This window comes from Arvicanthis niloticus, chromosome 2 (assembly GCF_011762505.2).
Source record: "Arvicanthis niloticus isolate mArvNil1 chromosome 2, mArvNil1.pat.X, whole genome shotgun sequence".
Lineage (NCBI taxonomy): Eukaryota > Metazoa > Chordata > Mammalia > Rodentia > Muridae > Arvicanthis > Arvicanthis niloticus.
In genome coordinates, this window is record NC_047659.1 from 70,751,521 (window position 1) to 70,774,432 (window position 22,912).

The window sequence follows — 22,912 nt, forward strand, 5'->3', positions numbered from 1 at the left end:
CGCAAGTATTTTGGAGAACGAGGCAAAATCCTATGTCCAAAGCCAGTCTTTACAAGTAAGCAGAAACCTATCCAAAAGTAAAGTAAACAAAAGAGCTGAAGAACTCTTGGCAGAGTTCGTGCCTAATATGCACAGGACTCTGGGTTTAATCCCTAGTATAATAAAAGTGATCATAGTCATCCTCGACTTTTCTACTTAACAATGCCACTGATGATTCCATGTCATCACTGTGGAGAATACACAAAGGAAAACACAGACACCCAGGATAACTTTTAATTTGATGATTTTATTTTCTTGGTATATATATGTGTATATATATATATATATATATATATACAAATACATACATATATATATATATATATTTACCTATATATATATACATATATATATTCATTCTACTGCTACATATACACAGAGACACACATGTAAATATCTAACAGATTCTAATGTTTATTCTAATATGTGATCTAACATAGACTAGTTAGATTATACAATATGATTGTCTGAGGCTTTTATGGGATTAGTTATGCAGTTTTTGTTCTTTTACAACCAACAATGTAAGAATTTACCTTTCTTCATGAACAAAACCAAGACAGAATATAGTCTTGGTAGGGAGTGATTATATTGTATTATAGAAACACAGAGGCAAATAACAAGTACTAGGAGGTAGGAAGCATTCAGGGATTCATGGTTGAGTAGAATATACTGTTATAAATTATAGATGAGAGAAGTCATTTCTAGCATTCTACAACAGCATAGATTCAGTATCCCACATATTGATAATGAGAAGACCTTGAAGGGTTCCATCACAAAAAGAAAAATTTGAATGATAAGGTAGAGATACCAATGACTGTAATTAGGTTATTAAACATATATATGCATGTACCTTGTAAGGGATGGCATAATACACATATATAATGTGTACACATACACATGCACATGCACACACATTATATAGACACATTATATACATATATCATACAGTTTCTTACAAGTGTGTAGAATAAATTTTAATTTAGTGTCTTAATGCCTTACAAACATCTCACTTCTCTACAGCCCATCTTCAAGCACTGTCTAGTCTTTATTTAATGTTTGTGAAGCCCCTTGGAGTAATGATCACCTCAAAATAAAACATAATTTATGCACAGTTTTTATCTTTTTAGTTTTGTTTTAGATCTCATTGCCTTGGAAAAGTATGTTTAAAATGAGGCTGTTTGAAACTACACAACCATACTTTATTATACTGTCTTTTCATTGTACAGTGATTTGACTTAGATGGACCCCAGTACGAAACCATTTTCTACATTTTACTCTTACCTTTGTCCTATTTACCCTGCTTTTCCCTCCACTCCTGAGTTTTGTATTATAAAAGAGCATTGGTGATTTCAATGGGCAAAATGTCTAAAAGTAGAACATGGAGAATTACCTCGGGATCTGCCTTGTGCTGCTGGCCTGTATTCTTCCTCAATATCTATACTAGTGCCTAATTTTCACATTGACACATTTACCCAAATATAAAGTCACATGTTTGCAAACAGCTAAGCTGGAATTAATTAAATCAGGGGGTATAAATATAGCTATTAATTATTATCTGCATCCCATTATTTTGAGAATATACAAATGAGCAATATTTTCCATTCCTGGTCTTCACTTATACACAGTGTTACCACTTGCTACATCTGCTAGTGTGTTCCTGAGAAAAATAGTTTTAAATGAATCTATGCACTTGTAAAGAAAAATCTCTGATCTGGAAAATGCAAGTTTTCTTCATTTGTGAAAACAATTTGCAGAATTCCAGGCTGTTTAAAATGTAGAGAAACCTACGCCTGATAAGAAATGACCAGGAGTGACCTATATTTGATATTACACATGAGTAAACACTGGGGATGCTTTGTGATGATCTGGAACTCTCCTGTGTAATTGTTTTCATTTACCTAAAAGTGGAATCAAGTCTGGTGTTTGGTACAGAATTATAATGTAGAGACAACCTTGTGAAATTATATTATGGGACTCATGTACTCCTAATATTAACCCCTTCTAATTATAACACCCATACACACACACAAACACACACACACAAACGAAGACATACCTTGGCATTTTTTTCTATTACTCCATTTTACTTTAAGGTAGCACATAATTTTTAACTTGACTCCATAACTAACTAGAAGTTGTCACTTAACAATTTTAAAATAATTTTTCCCACAGAGGCACAGTGCTAAAGAGGTTTGTAACCTGAGCATTTTCACTATCCTCTTTCATAATTACAGCTGATGCTACTCTGCTTTTTAAAAAAAATGTTGATGTATAGAAACCTAAATGGTAAAACAAGCTTAATATAGTATGCATGGCCCTCAGAAATCAGAAAATGTACAGAATTAAACACCACCTCCAGTAGAAATCTGATGGTTGCCAGCCATTCTAGAGCACACTTGTAATCTCAGCACTTAGGAAGATGAGGCAGAAGGATTATGAGTTCAAGTCCAGCCTCGGCAAAAGAGCCAGACCCTTTTACAAATTAAAACTAAATATAAATAAATTAATCAATTTATAAAAATCAAAGAAAGAAAGATACAAATAAGCAAATGGTTAAACAAAAACCAATCCAAACCAAACCAAAAAAAAAAAAAAAAAAAAAAAAAAAAAAAGCCTCTGGTAATACACTTCACCTTTCAGACGCTCTTCTGGTAACTGCTCATCTTCAACTTATAAATCACTTTTTTGTTGCTGTGATAAAATATATTGACCAAAGCCATCGTAAAGAGAATTTATTTTGGATTACAGTTCTATAGAATACAGTCGATAATTGTAGAGACTCTGACAAGTGGCAGGAGCATGAAACTGAATGAGTACATATTCCTCTGCACTCAGCAAGCATAGTAAGGGGGAGGACAGAAAACAGTGTGAGGCTATACTTCCTTAAAGTCTGCTCCAGTGACATACTTCCTTTATTAAGGTCCAACGTCTGAAAAATTTCATAACCTTCCCAAATAGCACTGCCTACGAGGGACTAAGTATTCAAATATAAGGGCGTATAGTGGAGATTTCTTATCACACCACAATGCACAAGTATAAAAATTATCTATTATTTAAAACTGTAGAAGTTTTCTTGTTTTGATGAGGATTCCTTGTTTGCATTGCAGAAATCATTTGAAATTTTTAATGCCTAGCTATGTTCACATTATATTGGTGAAAAATAATCTATACTGTCAGAAACCTGTAGCTTCCACATGTTTCCTTTTTGCCTAAGAAGTGTTCTAGCTGTAGCCTACCGCTTGCTGAAAAGTAATTATCTCCACTTTGGAAATATGTTCTGAGTTTAATTACAAGACTGACATCAAAATGCAGATCTAAATACAGCATCTATTGATCATAGTGGGTACACTTAGCTCCACAAAATACATTTGGTTTTTTTTTCTGTTATTTCTTTCTATCTGAATACCCTTTACTACTATTGACCAGAACAGTTACTAAGAAAACATACTTTGCTCCAAACTGAAATTCAGGCCATATTATAGTTTTACAAAATGTTCTAAAAGCTTTATGTATTTATTTGTGTATGTATGTATGTATGCATGCATGTATGTATGTATGTGGTTATTTATTTTGGGGGGTATTGGGGAGTGAACCCCTCATAACATGTTTGCTAGACAAGTGATTTCCGCTGAGTTAGACCAGCCTCATCCTTTTTATAATTGAAGCAGTGTGTTACTAAGTGGACAGAGCCAGCCTTGCTTTCACTTTGATGGTCAGTAGGCTTTGATATTGTCAACTTCTTGTCTCAATTTCCTGAGTAATTAGTGGCATTACAAGCTTAAGACAGCAGGCTCAGCTTATTTTATTTTATTTTATTAGTTTTCTATTCTGCATTACAAAGTAGTATTTTATTCTTTGATATAGCTTGGCTAGCTACTTATTCTTAAGAGTCCAAAAGCCTGTAATCAGAGAGCACATTGAGTGTGAACTAGAAGTCACATCCTTGACTAAGCTATTTAGATCTAGGTATAATTATTACTATGCCTATGGCTTGAAGTCTTGACTTTCTTGATGGCTAGTTGTGGACGCATATTATAATTGTCCAAACATCACTCAAAACTGCTTCTCTCATAAGCTCTTTAGAACCACATAACAATTTTCTCGTTGGAGGTTAATTTGAGTATCACTTGAATAATGCATTTTGAAAGGCCACATAGAAGTAGTGCCTCCCAGTAACATAAGAAGCTGTGCCTGCAAAGTTTCATTGACTTGACCTCCCAAACATGATCTGAACAAGAATGACACCAACATACATGCCATACTGGATGGGAAACAAACTCACATAAGGTTCCAACCCTACACAAAAACCTTCAGCAAATTCAGTAAAGCTTTGAGAGAAGCTTCTCTCTCCATAGAAGACTGTACTAATTAGTACTAAAAAGTCACACTTAAAAATATACATACAAGTAACATTATATATCCTCAACTAGCTATATTTAGGAATATATATGTTTACACAAATACACCATATTCATTAAAAAACACTTAATGAAAAAAAGATGCCATGACTTTGAAGAAGAATGGAAAGGATATTCCAGAAGATATGAAGGAGGGAAAAGAAAGGGAAAAATTGTAATTAAATAAAAATCTCAAAAAAAATTAACAAAATGATTTTATGTAAATATATGTAATTGCTAGTGGGACCATCCATCATGTTTGCTATATGATGTGGCCCAATCAAAGTAGTAAATAATCTACACACTTGTCATTTTTCTAGCTTAAAAGCAAGCCCCAAGTCTTATTCATGCAGAGTATGAACGACGTATAGCAGAGTGTGGATTGAGTCAGCCAATTTAGTCTATCATACTTCTCTAGGTCATCTAGATGACAGCCATTTTTTAATAAATTTCAAAATATTCAATGGAGGAGTTAGAGAGAAGACTGAAGGAGCTGAAGGGGCTTGTGGCCCTATGGGGAGAGGAACAATATTAACCAACCAGAGCACCCAGGGTCTAAACCACCAGCCTGGGAACACATAGGGAGGGACCCATGGCTCCAGCTGTATATGTAGGGGAGAATGGCCTTGTCAGGAATAAGTGGGAGAGGAGGTCCTTGATCCCATGAAGGCTGCATGCCCCAGTGTGGGGGAATTTGAGGGTGGGTAGTTAGGAGTGGGTTGGTGGTTCTGGGCATACCCTCATAGAAGCAAGAGGAGGGGGTATGGGATAAAGAGTTTCTGGGGGGAGGGAATGAGCAAAGGAGAAAACATCTAAAATGTAAATAAATAAAATATCTAATTTTAAAAAAGAAAATGTCAAATAACACTTTAGAAGAAAAGAAATAGCTAAGGATAACATTTTTATATATGTAAGTAATATATTATATGATATTTGCAATTTCTCATAAAATTAATCACAAAAAGTAATCTGTTATTTCAATATTTCTATACTATATTATTTGTATTTCTGTTTATACTTAAATATATAAAAATACGTATGCATAAGCCAATAATATATTACTTTTTATCACTAAAATTATACTATTAAAAGAAAGATAATCTGAAATAACCATTCATGCTGGGTTCTATTATAAAATTTAATTGGAAGGCCACCTAAAATTTTAGTGGGCATAGATGTATAGATGTCCTTACACATTGTGTGATGGGTAGAAGAAGAATAGGATACAGTGCTTTCTGGGATAAGTGGCAGGTAGTAGTTTCACGGGGACACTATCAGTCAGGACTTGTTTACTCTCTCTCTCTCTCTCTCTCTCTCTCTCTCTCTCTCTCTCTCGTGTGTGTGTGTGTGTGTGTGTGTGTGTGTGTGTGTGTGTGTCCTATTGTCTCCTTGACAAGTAACTTTCCTCCCTAGTCAAGGCTAGTTACAATACAATCATCGCCCTTTTATGAAATTATCATAGAAGACAAAAGACAAAAAGAAATAGTGGAGATGATCAGAGGGAATATGAAGTTTACATATGAAGTGAGGTATAGATTGAGAATGCTTCATCTAGAAAGGGTAAGAGGAACTTGTGAGTTGATACCATGTCATGAAAATAACCACAGTAAAAGCTTCCCAAGTCTTTGTTCCTGAAATTGGCACTTAGAAGCACAAGGTAAATTACCTCAATTTTGATTATGGATGACTTAAACAAGAAACGTTGCTTTGATATGTACTAAACATGCTGGCTTTAATGGAGTTACTTAGCCTTGTTAAGCCATTTTATTTGTACTGAAGTGAATATAAACAACCTACTAGCTTAAGAGATTGTTACAGTACCTGGTCTTATTGAAGTCAGCAACAAAGAAATAGTCAAACCTTGAAGGTTCTACATATTAAATTATTAGAAGAAAAGAAGTGTGACTGGCTATTTGTAGGCTTTCCCTTGGTACAATGGGACACGGCAAGTGTTACATACACAGCAGTCCACTAAATTGTAGGATCCTTGCAAGAACACTCAGGCTTCAAGGGAGGTCAAAGATAATCAAATAGAGGCTTCCTTGCTCTCTCCTTTTCTAGAGTCTAGTGAAAGACATTTCTTTATTCAATCTATGTTTCTTGCTCTAATTCTGTATCAAAATTCCTAAGTTCATTTTGCCTTACCCTTATTACTAATGAGGAAAAAAATGTCAATAGGAAAGCAAAGGTTATGAGTTTACAGCTGTGATGGTCGAAGGCTAATGAGGGTTAAGTCTGGAGAAAAGATAATACAACTGGAACTAGAAATGAGGTCCAGTGTTATTATAATGGTCAGTCTTCTGCATTTTTTCCTGGTATCAAATAAAAAGTAACTCATTGAAAAGATGAATACTATTTATTGCCTATTTTGTACTCATCCATGAATATTTATTGAACTGAGTTCCTACCCAAACTGGAATATTCTTGGTCTCTGGTCTCAGAGGACAACCAATAGGGCACACACACAAAAAATCTCATTGTTCACTTTTTGCTTTTTCATGTTTTTAAGATTAAGAAAAAACAAAAAGCTCTTAATCTCTTACTCTCTTACTCTCTCTCTCTCTTACTCTCTTGTCTGTCTGTTCCCTTCCCACCTCTTCCTCTCTCTCCATGTGGTCATGGCCTGCCTCTACTTCTCTATGCCTGCTTCTCTGCTTCTCTCTCTCTCTCTCTCTCTCTCTCTCTCTCTCTCTCTCTCTCTCTCTCTCTGCCTCTACTACCATCCTGGCTCCCCTCCCCATGCCCTCAATAAACTCTATTCTATACTATAAAAAAAATAAAATAATAAAAAAGAAAAAAAAAGAAACCATGACAAAGAAAGAGAAAACACCACTATATCTCAATTATCTCAATTACTTCTGTTTTCTGTAGCTCTGGGCAGAATGCAGAATGTATAGCAATGTTTTAAATCAATCTCAGTGGGAATACAGGAGTTACAACAGAAAACTGCTTTTAGGTTCCGATTTTTCTGAGTAAGTTGAACAATGAATAATTGAGTTGTATTTATTGGTGATGTTTCTAAATTGAATTATCTGAGGCTCTCAGTTTCCACAGGATACCTAGAGCCTATTTTAGAAATTTTATGTTGGTATAGACAGAAAACCTGGATGCTTTTCTTCTTTTTTAACTAGGCACATAGTTGGCTATGCTTTATTAAATAGAAAGTACATTTCAGTTTAAAATCCTCCTATTAAAAACTGAAAGAAAGGAAAAATACAGGGAACAGAGGAACTAGAATATCATGTAGTCACTCTACATAGTGAAACCTCATCATGATCCTTTGTGCCTTACTATTTTATTAAAACCTTGTTAAATGCTAGTAATCAGTTAAAATCAGAAAAACTTCACATGCCTCTTTTCTACCAGTATGACTTTAATATTTTCTATTACTTCTCTGCCTTGTCATATATTATGTCTGTTATCATCTTTCCTCTTGTCCAGTACCACCTATTAATATATTGAAACCTAAGACCGGATAATATATAGTACTTAAAACATAATGTCAGAGGCCTTGTGAATAGGATTATCACATTTAACATCGGAAGTAGCTGGTTAGGGTACGCTTTTGCCATTTCATCTTTGTTTGTTTGTTTGTTTTCTGCCTAGTGTGGTGCAGAAGCAAAACTGGACCATCACCAGACAGGATATATTGCCTTGACCTTAGACTTCTCAGCTTCCAGAGTCATGAGAAACAAATGCCAAGCATTTTTAAATTACCCAGTTTCAGGAATTTATTTTAGAGCAGAACAAAGTGACTAAGTCACTACCTCCTCCCAACTTCACACCCACACATACATAACAGTTTTATCTTATTGTCCTAGATTCTTCAAATTGTTCAGCACAGAATTATATACTTTTGCAGAATTTATCGTAGGGTTTACTGCCTCTAATTTTCAAATAAGTCCCCAATGTTCTTCTATTTCATGACCATGAGATCTTTCAGGAAAACCAAAGTAGAACACTTTAGAATAGTTTAAATTGGGGAATTACTTGTTGCTGATTATAAAATTTCATATATGCATCATTTTGAAAGCTCAGTTCTCAAGTTGATGCTTCAATTAACTGTCATCGCTCCCATCAGTTATCATTAATGAAATGTAGAGTGTAGCCAGAGAAAAATAAAATAATTTCAGAGGAGATTTTTGTCTTGTATTTCAAGTAAGTAAAAGTACTTAATCACTCTATTCAAATAGCATAACCTACTAATACTATTTATTTTAAGGAAACTATAATTTTGTGTCCTATTTTAAAATTTGTTTCTTAGGCCTAGTTTTACTTGTAGTTAAATAAAATTTTTCTGTAAATAAGCAATATGAAGCTATATAATAATTCAGTTATTCAAATTATGCAATTAATAATTCTGAACTCACTTTAATATTAAAGTAAGAGTCTTTCCGGATAAAGACCTATGTGCTGGTGGAAAATCTTTCATACTGTATATCACTGAAATTTGTTCATGTGTACACTTCTATTCCTCTCATCGCCAATCTTTACTTATATCTTCCCTTTGACGGCTTACGGTACAAGGACACAAGGGAGAACAGAGCAGAAGAGTCTTCCTCTAACTATTTTTGCCTAGATGTGAGACCATCATCATGCTGTTGGTGTATGGGAGATATCATGAGTGGACCCTTATAGTGATTCTCATGTATTCATTCGTAACTGACCCCTGACCTTTGACTCCCAACTCTATCCCAGAATAAGGATGATGGTTTTCTCAACACATTGTGCAAATCTTACTTAGCCTGTAAGTATTCAAAGTCATTATTTGACTCTCTCTGTTATTTTCCTTACTTCTGCAGTCAGCTCTTCTGTACATGATACAAAACATCTTCCAGGTTTGCTTAGCCCCCTGCTATGTGTGATCAGCGTTTGGTATCAGTTCATAAAGTCTTTCAGCAGAGAATTAAAAAAAAAATTTTTCCTGGCTCATCTCTTCCATCGCAATCTTGTCTTCACTTTTCAGCTGAGAAACATTATTTTCTTTACAGTTGAGATTGGTACAGTAAGTCATAATTCATACAAAAATCTTTAATAATCTGATCATTCCTTTCTACTATACAGAGAATATACATGCACCATTACATATATTTGTAGCTGAACTCCTAATAACAACTATGTCCATAATTCAATCTATCCCGTCGGGCACACCTGTGCCTTCATTACACGTAAAATCCTAGAAGTAACAACTTATAACTGTCTGCACTATGAAAGCATAAGCACTATGAAAAGCATCATTTACTAGATCTTAGTTTCTTGGCCCAAGCTTTTATTTCAAAATTATGATATTCACAAATGACAGTTATATAGTTTGAGTAGTGGTTTTATTAACACAATAAAAAGAACTTTCTTGACTTTCATCATTGCTTTGAGGAACCATTTGATTAACAGATGCCAAGCATTTGTGTAAATTCAGGAAAGAAGAGAGTGAAGAAGTTATAATCCAATGTCTGTCCACACATGAAGCTTACCTTTACTGAAAGGAAAAGTAGAGTATTAAAAAGATGGAAAAGATAAGCAATACCATTTAAGAGAAAAAATTATGAGTATACAAGTGAGTATGATTTTAGAAAAAATTTTAAATTTTAGGGTGATTTTAGAAAAAATTTTAAATATCTGTGAGAAACTGGCATTTGTATTGAAGATGATCAAATTAAGAACGACTGAATCAACAATGTAGAATTATATATATATATACACATACATATATATACATATATATGTATATATATACATATACAACAATATACACTTTATATAAACACATCTGGAGATCTATAAAAATTATGCAATGAATGTTTAAATATTTATAAATGCAAATATATTTAAGTCATCCTCCTTTAGGAATTGGGAAGAAACTATCTTTTCTTTTTGAGGAGATTTGCTACTCTGTGCCAATGAGGTTTCATTTTCAGTGTATCCCAAACAGCTGGTCCACACTAGGCTGTTTGTGACCTTGTATTGGGGTTCTTATTGCATTTGTAGACTATTCTTAGTCTCTGCTAATGAGATCGTTCAGAGTTCGCTTTTAAGATCACATCTTAATCACTTGATTTCTGCAGACGTTTCCTTTCTCCAAATAAACTCTTCAAAGTGCCTGCTATTTTGTGCTCATTAACCTGGGAATGGCTTCTCTAACTCCAGTCTGAAAATTCTTTCACCATCTGATCCTGTTGCCCTGATCAGTTTTACCCAAGCATTAATGACAGAGAATCTTAGGTGCTTTCTGGTATAAAAAAAAAAAAATAGTAAGAAACCAAATTTCTGTCAGCAAAGGGATTTTCCCTTTGTGAAAATGTATGCATCTTTCTCTTTTACACTGGAGCAGAACTAAGAACCATTAAAACTCAATGTCTGCCTATTTCCTTGGAATCATCAAATTATTGTGTGTTCAAAAGATGTAGATGGCACAGTGATGAATAAAATGGTCAGTGAGTAAATGAAGACATTAGTGTTCGTTTCCGGAGACATTTTAAATGATTTTTTCCTATTTTACTTGAAACTGACACAATATGTTTTTCTTCATGAAAATAAAAGCTCTCCTTTAAACAAATGCAAAATTAGAACTACATGCCAGTTTAAAACCTTACCTAATAGGGCTGTGGATATGAATAAAGTACTTGGTACACAACATGCACATCAAATGTCTGAACTGAACAAGTACATAAATCCAGGTCATGGAATTCCATACCTTTAAGTCTAGTCTAAAGGGGGCTAGAGAAAGTTTGAGACAGGTAGATCTTCTGTTCTGGCTGACCACTGAATTTAGCCAAAATGAAAATATCTGGAATAATTGAAAACGAAAAATAATTGTTTATAAAACATAAAACAAAACAACAAAAGAAAAATGCAACACTACCAACACACACAGAGACACACACATGCAAACCGCTTCATGGAGAACAATATACAAAGGTATTGGAAGTCAATGTTGACCTCCAAAAGCACACACTCACATACCTTGAATCCAATTTTACTCTATACACACATAGGCTCAAATACATGTATATACTCTGTGTATGTGTGAATGCACACAGACACATATAGAAAGCATTACAAAACATTTCGATTAACTCCTTGATAATAAGTTGCTTCTATATATTTCTTTAAAATCTCCCTTTGAAAAATTACACTAAAATTCATATGATTTACAAGAACTGGAATCCTAAGGCAGAAAGCACAGTTCTTCTCTTCTTATTGTCAGTTTGTTTACTTTGAGGATTGTATTTTTTTGTATCTTAAAATGTATTTTCTTCTTATGTGACAAAAGAACAGAGGGCTGACCAAATTGATAAGTTGAATACAGTTTTTGGTAAATACAATTTATGATGTTGAAATTATTCTGAAATATTGAACTTATTTCAGACGAATTTGACAGACTTTTAGCACAAGAAATTCTTTGCAAATTCTCTGATATATATGTGGACACAATGAATAGAGGAAGAAATTGACATCAGAAAACCATGGCAGCCATACCCAGTGCCTTTTCTATCCCCCAGAATCATCATAAGCTTCTAGCTGCAATTGGTTTTAATAACTGACTTAACATGAAAAGGTGGCTTCCATCCAGGGGACTTCTCCACATGAAATATCACATATTTCCAAGACATATCTTTACGTCAGTGCATTCCTTAAGAAAACTTCAAGACATAATTTTTCTATCAGAAGTGAAACTAACCATGGGAGAAAATTAAACTTGACTTGAAATCATTTTTTCCAAGCATACATTTATGAGAAATGGTGTTATTTTGATTAGATAAATCTCTTTACTCATCCAGAAAAGTGGAAAGATTCTAGAAGATAGTTCTTCAGAGGCTTAACATGGGGAACACACATGTCTCTGGGAAAGTAATTTTTGAAATATTAGGCTCTTAAACTTGGTTAACTCTCTTCCCAAAAGGATTTCAGTTGTTTTATTCAGCAGAAAGAAGTATAGAAATCCCTGACATTTCAGAAGTTTTTACCTTGGCTCAGACTTGTGTGCCCTGATAACTTCACCGGAATTAGAAAAAAAAAAAATAGAACAAATTTGTTAGATAGAGCTATATATAGATATATAGATAGGATATAGATAGATGTGTATAGACATCAAGTATGGTGAACTTTCATAGAAAAGATAGAGATAGTGTCAGTACCTGTAGGGATTTGGACTAAGCCAAGACAACACAGAGAATATTTTCAAAGGTCTAGTAATGGCTAGGGAGGTGAAGCAGATCCCTTGATACAAACGCTTTTGCAGCTATATGAGAGAAGGTAGTGGTGGTTGGGGAGCAGCTGGTATTTAGATAGCTGCATTGGTAGGTGACAGACGGCTTCATTTTTATTTTTTAATTTCTCTCACCATCATTCCCACATGCAATTCCTAAGCATATCTTCACAACTCTACCACCCGAAGAAGTCCAACATTATTACTTTTCTAGTCACATTACTGCCACCAAAGATCACACTGTCTTTCACATGGACTATTAATCTGCTTGTCAGTTCTTAATTAATGTTCAAAGCTCTGAGCAGATGTTCACCCCTTATCCTCTACTCTTCTAAGATAGTGGGTCCTCCTTGTGTAAGCTCCCACTTCCACATCTCATGCATCTAGTCTCTGCAGAGTTTGGTGAATCCTCTCCCACTGAGGCCAGACTGGGCAGCCTTGTTGGAGAACACATTCCTCAAACAGACAAGAGCTTCAAAGACCCACAGGGAAACTGAGTGGCACATCTGCTGCATATGTAGCAGGAGCCTTGGTCCAGCCTGTGTATGCTTAGTGTTTGGTGGCTCAGTCTCTGAAAGCTCCCATGGGTCCAAGTGCATTGACTCTCTAGGTCTTCCTGTGGACTTCCTATCCCCTTCAGGACCTTTGATCTTTCCCCTAATTCTTCCATAAGAGCCCCTGACTCTTATGTGTTCAGCTATGAATATCTGCATCTGTTTCAATCAGCTGCTTATTGGAGCCTCCCAGAGGACGGTTATGCTAGGCTTCAGTCTGCAAGGAAAACAAAATATCATCAATAGTGTCAGGGATTGGTGCTTGCCCAAGGGGTGGGTCTCAAGTTAGTCAGGTTATTAGCTGGCTATTCCTTTAGTCTCTGCTCCATCTTTGTCCCTGCATTTCTTTTAGACAGGATAAATTTTGGGTCAAAAGTTTTGTGAGTGGGTTCATGACCTTATCTCTCCACTGTGGGTTTTGCCTGGCTACTGGAGGTGTCCTTTTCAGGTTCCATATACCCACTGCTATGCATGTAGGCTAAGGTTTCCCACATTCACTCCTTGGGAGCGTCGTCTCCCTTCTCAGTTCTCTGGTACTTCCTAGAGAATCCCTCAGGCTCCCTCCCTCATAGCTGCAGACTTTTATTCAGACTGCTCTAAAGACTTCCCACTGGATGACAATACAAAGGAATTTTCTTCTTTACTCTGAAAGACTTAGTTGTCTATAATGGGTCAAATGTTAAATCCATGAACATCGATGGTTGGGCTGTGGAACTTGTAAACTTATTTGAAAAAAAGTTTTTTCAAACTGACTTTAATACTTGCTTGTAAATAAAATGGTATAAAAACAAAAAAGAGGAGTAGGGATGGGATAGGGGGCTTTGGGGGGGGAGGGTGAAATGAGGAAAGGGGATGACATCTGAAATGTAAATAAATAAAATACCCAATTAAAAAGTGAAAAAAAGCTTTTTCATATAACTCAACTTTGGGTATAAAGTCATTTTGAATGCTGCAGCTACTTCCTAAACATACTGACAAATGGTTTATGTAATAAACAGTAGAAGAGTAGAAGCCCATCTGAAGGTCCACTCACAGCTTGCAGTATGGTATTTATAAGCTGAAAAACAATGAAAACATCACACTTTATATATTTAATAGTTATCATATATATTAAATTAATTTTATTTAATGTGTCTGCATGTGTGTGTATGTGTCTGTGAAGTATGGCATTTAAGAACAATATGCTTTAAAAAATCAGAGCCTATAATTAAGCTATTGTGTCATCTTGGAATATTTTTCCTCCCAAATGTTTTGACATCTGAATTTCTTCTTGTCATTCCTTCCTTTATATGACCCCTTTTCTGAAGCATTTTTATAGATAAATCAAACTAAATTTTCCTCTTTGTATCAACTCTTCCATCAATCTTTTATTTCTATTTTAGTACTTGTCTCTGAGTAGTATTTTATTAAACATTTTTGTTTACTACCTATTCAACCTTAATAGTTTGTTTTCATGAGATGAGACTGCAATTTTATTAAACTCACTCCTAGTGCCTTGAGTCATTTCTGGTGTTTAGCAACTATCCACTTAATGTTGAAGATGCAAATTAGGAAAGACTTAATGCCAATGCTTGGTATTAGTATGGTAGTGTTCTAATAGAAATATAATGAGCAAATCAATCAGGTACTCAGCTACTGAATGGTCACAATAATAATAATAATAATAATAATAATAATAATAATAATAAAAATAAAATAATAATAATATAAAGTAACTAGATTGGTGGAGAATAAAAATGCTTTAATATATTATAAAATACATATAGAAATATCCTCTTGAAATTGGATTAGACACTTTTACCAAAGTAGCATGGTATATAAAATATAAACTTTTATAATATAAGACTAGTATCATATCTGAAGTAACAATGACATAAAACTGAATATAAGTCATGATTTGTCTTGGCTAAAGGGGTGGCAGTAAGAGTCTACCAGTACATGGGAAGAAGGGCTTTGAATGCTGAGGAACATCTGGAAGGATGCAAAAAGTACAACTCCCACTTGCTTTGAAAAAGAGAATGCTTAGCTTTCTGACAATTTAGACATAAGCATTTTCTGATAGATTCCCTTAAGAGGAGGATTTGATGTTTTCTAGTATGGACAAATGTTGAATAGGTATAAGTTTGTCTGGGGACGATTCATTCAGTCCTGTGTGTTTTCTATAACACTGTGTCTGTGTAGTGCCATTCTGGCATAGAACACCCACCTCACGTAGCTATAAAGGGTAAACAGCTTAGCTTCTCTCATGATGGTATTATGCAATCTGTACCCTATACATCTTAGCATGTTCTTAAGAAACATTATGAGAATATACTAGTTTGACTTAGAATTTCAGAAGTATGCATCATCTGAGGTGAATAAGTAACATCACAGAGTAACAATAATGAAGAAGATCATCAGTGAAAAACTAGAAGCTCTCTGAATTTGTTAGAGCTAAAACCTTTTGAATTTTCTACAGGTTAGAGAGGAATCCAGTGTATCACCCTTGGGGACTCTTTGTGACTCTTTTATGACATTAGCTTAATGACAACCACCAGAGACACATGAAAATCTGATTTTGAGGCTTACAGACAGTCACAGTTCCCTGAGAGATAGTTTTGAGGTCTCCTCTCACAGGGTAACCTGTGTTACAGAAAAAGCTTTAGCATTTTTCATCCCCTCTTACTTTCCCCTAGGATCTTCATTGTTATTGTTGGTGGTTTTGAAAAAGAAACAGTCAGGTCAGGGCCCAGAGAATTTTTGTGCCAGTGGACACAAATGTGAAAATACTGTGTATAATTCATGGTGGGCTACTTTGTGTCATTTATCTTCACTTGTGTGAGGAGTCAGATAAGTCACTCCCGACTCTGCTAGCCTTGATCCATCCTTCATCTCTACACTTATAGAGATAAATGCCACAGCTATCTTATGTCCTTTCAGAGTAGAGATTCAGATTAATAAGAGTAAAGGTCAGCCTGATGCTATTATTTAAAAGTGAAGAACACTCTGAGTTTACCATTTCCTATGTGCACACACCTTGTTCTGGCTCAGCATTATCTGCTGTAGAAATGAATGTGTAGTATCTGTACATTGATATATCTATAGATACCTCTTAATTTCAACTGAAAATACCATTTTCAAGTAAATGGAAACCACTTATACTGTGGTAATAAATGGATTGATTAATGGGAATCTTTGTTATCCAAAAGCTCAGAGACAAAATAAAAAGAATACAGCGATAATAAATAATAAGGAAGTTTTTGAAAGTCTTTTTCTGAACAAGTCACATGTGAAAGGACCCAGTCACCTAAAGAAAAAAAAATAAAGCAAGACATAACATTTGAGCTGTGATATTAGACAACACGGAGTGGAAACCTTGCCTTTTTGAATGAAACAGCTATGGCACCAGTGGGCTATAATGCCCTCTCAGCTCTACATTTGAGGAGTACACTATAAGACAACTAAGCAATAAGAAATCTTTATCATTCAGTTGTTGGATTGAATGAGTATAGAATGAAGAGTTTTCCATTGTCATTAATGCATTTCTTCTTTATGACCTTGGTTGCTGCTCTCCTCCATAACTAGCAAGAATGTAAAAGTGTTTCCTGCAAATCTGAAGCAAATATTGGTGTTATAATGGTTTATCATTGGAATTTATGTTTGAGTTATGAGTCTTACAAAAAAGAAGGCCATAAATTTGAAAAACCAGCAAGGAGTTAATATATAGAATGGATGGGAGACTGAAAGAAAAGGAGAACAAAGATATAATATTTTCTCAAAATTAATAATATCAATATAAATCATAGTATTAATTAATATATTTGACCTGTAAATGTGTAATTTTTACTTGATTTAAGTTAATTGATTAGTTTATTTACTTTACATCCCAGTATCAGATCCGTCTCTTTCATGTTTCCTCTCACACATCTCTTCCTCCCATTCACCCTCCCCTTCTGATCTGACAAGGGAGAGACCCCCTAGGGTATTAGATCTTCACTGGAGGTCTAGGCACATTCTCTCCCAATGAGGCTAGACAAGACAGCCCAGTTAGAAAAACTGGATCCTCAGAAAGGCAACAGATTCAAGGAGAGCCCCTCTCCAGTGCTTGGCAGACCAGTGTGAAGACCAAGCTGCATATCTGCTACATGTGTGCCTGGAACAAATGTAAAAGTTATTAAAGTGCTTGGTAATACATTGTTGTAACTAAATTTTAGGTCAAAATCTGGTTGCATTTTTATCTATCCCTACACACACACAGACACACACACATACACGCACACACATATGCTTATGTTAAATTCTTAACTTATAATTTGGCATTTCTAATTGGATGATGTTTAACGTTTTACTGCCCATTTATTTTAGGCATTGTCTGGTTTGATCTATGAGGTGATTATAACTAGAAAACTCTATCAGAAAGAAACATTAACTTGCATAAGTTTACAAATCTAATAAATGAAAACCAAGTGTGGATTGCAGATCTGAATCCAAATGCATGTTTTTCCTGTCATTAGAAAAGTACATTATTCCAAATGGCCAGTGGTTAAAATAGATGCCTTGGCTTTCTGCCCAGAGCTGTGTTAAAATACAGTGGTGATTTAATAAATATTGTCACCAGTGGTATCTGTGTCATGGCAGATCAAGAAATGTGCTGGATCGTTCCAACGGATAAGGTTTATTCTTTTTGTTTGTTTGTTTTTGTCTTTTTAGGTTGGCAAACACGTTCCCTATTTACTGCATAGAGACCCCAATGGAGAACAAGGTGGGTGATGATTCATGCCAAATGGTTCCCACAATATGCTGACTACTACAACAGCAGCTAACATGAAGTGGCTCATTATATGCTGTCAAATCCGATAACTGCAATGACAGACTTCGCTTGCTACAGCAATTTGTGGGAAGTCCAGCCACTACAAAAAGGGACTGAATTAAAACAACAACAACAACAAAATAGAACCCTACAAAACAGTAGAAATAACCTATCCATTGAGTCTTATTTTCTAACTTTGTGTTGTTTTCCCTTTGAAACAGGCTTTATACTTTCTGATTCAACTACAGAGATAATTGACCTTGAGATTAGCTTGTCTTGTGAAACCGTCTCCCTTCAGAACATTGTGCAGAATAAATACTTTGTGTAGGTCTTGGGGTTCATAAGCACAGCTGCTTATGTGACTCTTCTCTGAGAACAGCCCTGATGCACCAGCTATCATACCTCATCCTCTGAATAGCCATCATCTTCTCTGTCTCTGTCTGTCTCTCTGTCTCTGTCTCTGTCTTTCTCTGTCTCTCTGTTGTATCTCTTTCTGTCTCTCTGTCTCTCTGCCTGTCTCTGTCTCTCTGTCTGTCTCTGTCTCTCTTTCTCTTGATCTTTCTCTCACATACACAGACACAATTTTTTCTTACTTTCAGTTACCTCAGCTCCCACAATGGAATTCCTACTTATAGAGGTCTAAGGCCACGAGGCAGCAGGCTGGATAAAGACTCTTTATTTATGACTATGCATCCCTTTGTCTCACTAAATTCTAATCTCCTTGAGGAGGCCAACTTTTATATAGTGGCTATAAATCATATTCATCTCACATTACTATGTAGTGACCAAATCAGCCAATTATTAGTCTGGGAAAAGTGTATAATTAAATAAGGGGATAGTATATAATATTTCTGCCTTCTCTGTTCCTTAGCACAGGCAGTAACACCGTGTAGGTAAAAAAAAAATTACATGTTTTCTTTATGAAAAAGAAAGAAATGAATAAATCCATCCATCAGATGGTTCTCTATGGCCAAATTAAAGACCAGACAGAGAAATTCTGATTACTTGAAATCATGTTTTTCCTCTGGCCACAAGGCATAATGCCCTGGAAATGTTTATTTATTTTGGAATGCAAAAGCTGATCTGAAGCTATTTTCTTTATTTTTATATTCAAATGCCTATAAACCAGAAAAGCACTAGAGACCTATTCATTGCTCACAAATGATCTATAGGGTAATAATGTGTTGGCTTTTCCAGCTGTGCTGCACTTTGGTACTATCTTGGGTTTAATTGAAAATATGCTGTGACCTTGGTTTTGTTCACTGGGCGAAGGGGGGATATAATTGGCATGAAGCCTCTGAAGAACTCTCTTTTCAATGAGTGTCATTTGGTTAATTTGGGGTTCGCCTGAGGGAAATAATGTGTGAAGTCTTGTACATACAAGGCGCTTTTTATTCACATGGCATTAACATGAAGTTAATAACACTTTTAAAATCAGCATTTTATTTTGCAAAACCGATTTGTTGATTCCTAAATGCTATCAGTATAATAATAGTATTGTCCTTAACAGTCTCATGTTCCATTATAATTAAATAAACAGCTTTAGGATTGCAGTCCAAAAATGTCTGTGCTCCATTCTTAACTTAAGGAGTTTCCATAGAAACCGTGGGCAGCAAGTTTAACTGACATTTATTGGGCTTGAGGCTATATGGAGCTTTGATATCTCTATTTTCCTCTTCATCATTCTGTATGTGAATCTTCTTTGCTTTATTAAACCCTTGAAAACATCACTTTCTCCAAGTCTGCTCCTCCCTCTCCTCATCCCTCAACCTTCCTCCTCTTCCCCCTCCTCCTGCTTTTCCTCTTCTCTGTCTCTTATTAACATCGAGGAAGTAATTTGGACTCAGTTAGATTTAACAAATGCAATAATACTAAAATGCACTCTGATACTTAAGTGTAATTGTGTTATTAGCTGGAAATGCTTTTCTTCAAAAATAAAAAGAATTGAGAGTGAAGTTTACCAATGTAATGCATGCTGTCAGGACAGAAACATTGGTGGCTGGTTGCAAGTTTGTGGTGCATTTACCAAGATCCACTTTCTTCTCAGGCTGTGACTATTCCTTGATTTATCCAAGTTAGATGGATAAATGTTTTTCTTAGCCTCAGAAGGGAGCAGAAGCACATTTTGATCATATTAATCCAGGAAAATAGAAAAGTTGTTTCAGAAAAAAAAAAAAAAAAAAAAAAAAAAAAAGCAAAAACATACCTTCAGGACCCGACTTTGTTAAGTGTTTTTGTTTAAGTTGTGATTTAACAAACTTCACTGACAAGCAATGACACTGGTGGCATAAGTTTACACCATACCCTGATTGATTATAACAACATAGGTAGGTGTGGAAGTGTTCCATCTTCTGCCAGTCTCACTGTTCCCATTTTTCTGATGCTTTTTCTTCTTCATATGGATTCAAAGAAAAAAAAAAGCAAACAAAAACAATCTCCAAGTTTAACTTAATATATATAATATATATATAGTTTATATATATAGTTTATATATAGATATATATTAACGTAATATATATACTATATATTATATATATTATATATATATATATATATAATTAAACTCATAAAAGGTTTATAAAAAGGAAAATAACATGAAAGGAATGGCAGAAGGAAAAAAACCTTACTGAGTATGATACAAAATAGAGTTTCAGAGTATCTTAAGAATATGACCATAGTATCCTGAGTGAGATAGCTGACTTTATCCTATTTCTAGTAGTCCTTTTCAATGATAAAAGTCTCAAATTCATTATTCTTAATTGAGGTCTTATTTTCCAAGATGTAGGGGCTAAATTACAACCAATATGACTTAGAGTTCATCTTTCTAGTGAAGATGAGAGGAAGATAGTCTGTTGGGTTAGAAGCGAAGACAGAAGAGGACAGATATGTGCATCTCTCTAATACCCATGATCAGATGTTTCTACATTTTCCCAAAGAACTGGAAAATGAAGCCACAGGATGGGCAAGGTGTTGATTTTCTATAGCAATATGAGCAAGCACTGTATGTTAGTGAAAAATAGTAAGAAAAAATTTATTCAATACATTATTTTTTAAGAACCAAACAATTTATGTATCAATGGTAAAGGATGCTGGATAGCTTAAGAATTAGTAAGACTTGCTGTGATCAAAGCATGAAGAAGTACAGCTATAAGCAAGCGCCATGAGATATGACTCCTGGTAAGAGCATTTGCTTGTAAACCACCATCAAGACTTGTACCCGGTGGTGGGTGGGTGGGGGGAAAACCCTCCTAGAAGCAGGGGGAGGGGAATAGGATGGGGGTTCTGGGAGAGGACCAGGATAGGGAACAACATTCGAAATATAAATAAAGAAAATATCCAATAAGAAAGATACATACCCATGAGAAAACACAGGTACATAGGGTTAACAAGGACAAAGATTGTCTTATTTTGTGATTATTTGTCCTGCTTTTATTACTGTGTGCCTACACCTGCTTCATTAACATATTCCTTCTGTATAACTGTTAGAAGAATTGTCTTAAGCCACAATCTCTATTTTAAGTTAGATATCTAATTTAAAGGTAGATATTAGAATGCCTAAAACCACACAGAAAGCCCCACAGATGGCCATGCTACTCAATGTAGTATATAAATTAGGCAGCCCCTCTGCCCCAGAACTACCTTTTATTAGGATCCCTGACATGTATAATATGATCCATGATACCATTGACAGCCATATAAGTGAAATTTATTTTTTTTGTTCTTAGATGAAAATTAATTATAAATAGAAGCTTAAAATTGTCCTCCATGAATTAAATGCATCCACTTGGTTGCCTTCATGTTAGTTGACATGAAAACATAGCTGGAGAAAGCTTCAGAAGGGTCCACTGTAGATGGAGGCTATAGGCAATTTGTAACTGTTGAGCAAAGTAAGAAGTAGTTGTCTCCAGAGACAAGTCTCTCATGGGTTATCCAGTCCCAAGTAGTCACGTGGGCATCTCTAACCACATGAACCCATAGATGATACTAATTCAACAATGTAGTGTATGTGTGTGTGTGTGTGTTTGACAATAATCATCATAGAAGTGGTGACAGGAGTAGTTGGTGGAGAACATAGGAAGAGTAAGGGAGGAGAGACATAGTGGTAGAGGGATGTAAAGACAGTTTATATTCATGTATGAAATTCTTGAAAATATGAATGCTTTAAGACCTATGAATGACATACAAAGAAAATTATTATAGAAATGATTGCAAAAATGTTTTAATAGAACTTCATACACAATTACAAATTGTGGGTCGGATTTTACCTATGGACAGAGCTGGTTTCCAAACACTAGCATTAGAATTTTACATGTTTCTGCATGTTTGTTCTGTCTCTGTTAATATGGCAGTTGCAGCTTTGAGAGTGGGAATAGGGAATTCAGCATCAACAGCGACACTCACCATCATTTACTTTCTTTTTGTGGTGATTTTTACTTATTTTTCATTAACCTTAATCCTTTTACTATGCACTTGGCATCGAAATAAAGTGCATATTGTTTACAGAATGGCAGAGAAAGACTGACTTACATTAGTTTCACCCAATATCTTAAATATCCATATTCAATGGTGCCTTGCGCTTTCTAAAACAATTTTTGTTCCTTTTCTGCTGCTTAAGTGTATGCAGTGTATTGTGACCACATTCCTCTACTCGGTTATCCTGTTCCCCCCTCCCACAGCCTGTGACCCACTTATTCCTCACAACCAGTTCTACTTCTGCCTTTTTCTTTTTCTCTCTCCCATCTCTTCTTATCCATATGTGTGTTCATGCATGTGTGTGCATGTGTGTGTGTATGTTGTGTTTATTTTGCACATCCTGTGCAATTGCTATTATGTGTCATTGTTATTATGTGTCCATAATTGCCATTGCAGTGTCATTTCCAGGAGACCACATTTTATAGTTAGCTTCCCCACCCTCTGGCTCTTTTAA

General features: G+C 35.1%; 1 protein-coding gene across 4 annotated transcripts in view; it reads left to right on the plus strand.

The window, feature by feature from the left end:
• Lrrc4c (leucine rich repeat containing 4C) overlaps nt 1-22,912 on the plus strand; it is a 1,205,288-nt gene that overhangs the window by 1,160,216 nt on the left and 22,160 nt on the right. For 3 of the 4 annotated variants that reach the window (XM_076929324.1, XM_076929323.1, XM_034496430.2), the window contains one exon: nt 17,886-17,937. The exons of the other annotated variant lie outside the window; for it this stretch is intronic. The gene's annotated coding sequence lies outside the window, so the exon portion shown is untranslated. The remainder of the gene's footprint in view (nt 1-17,885; nt 17,938-22,912) is intronic. 4 annotated transcript variants of the gene reach the window in all.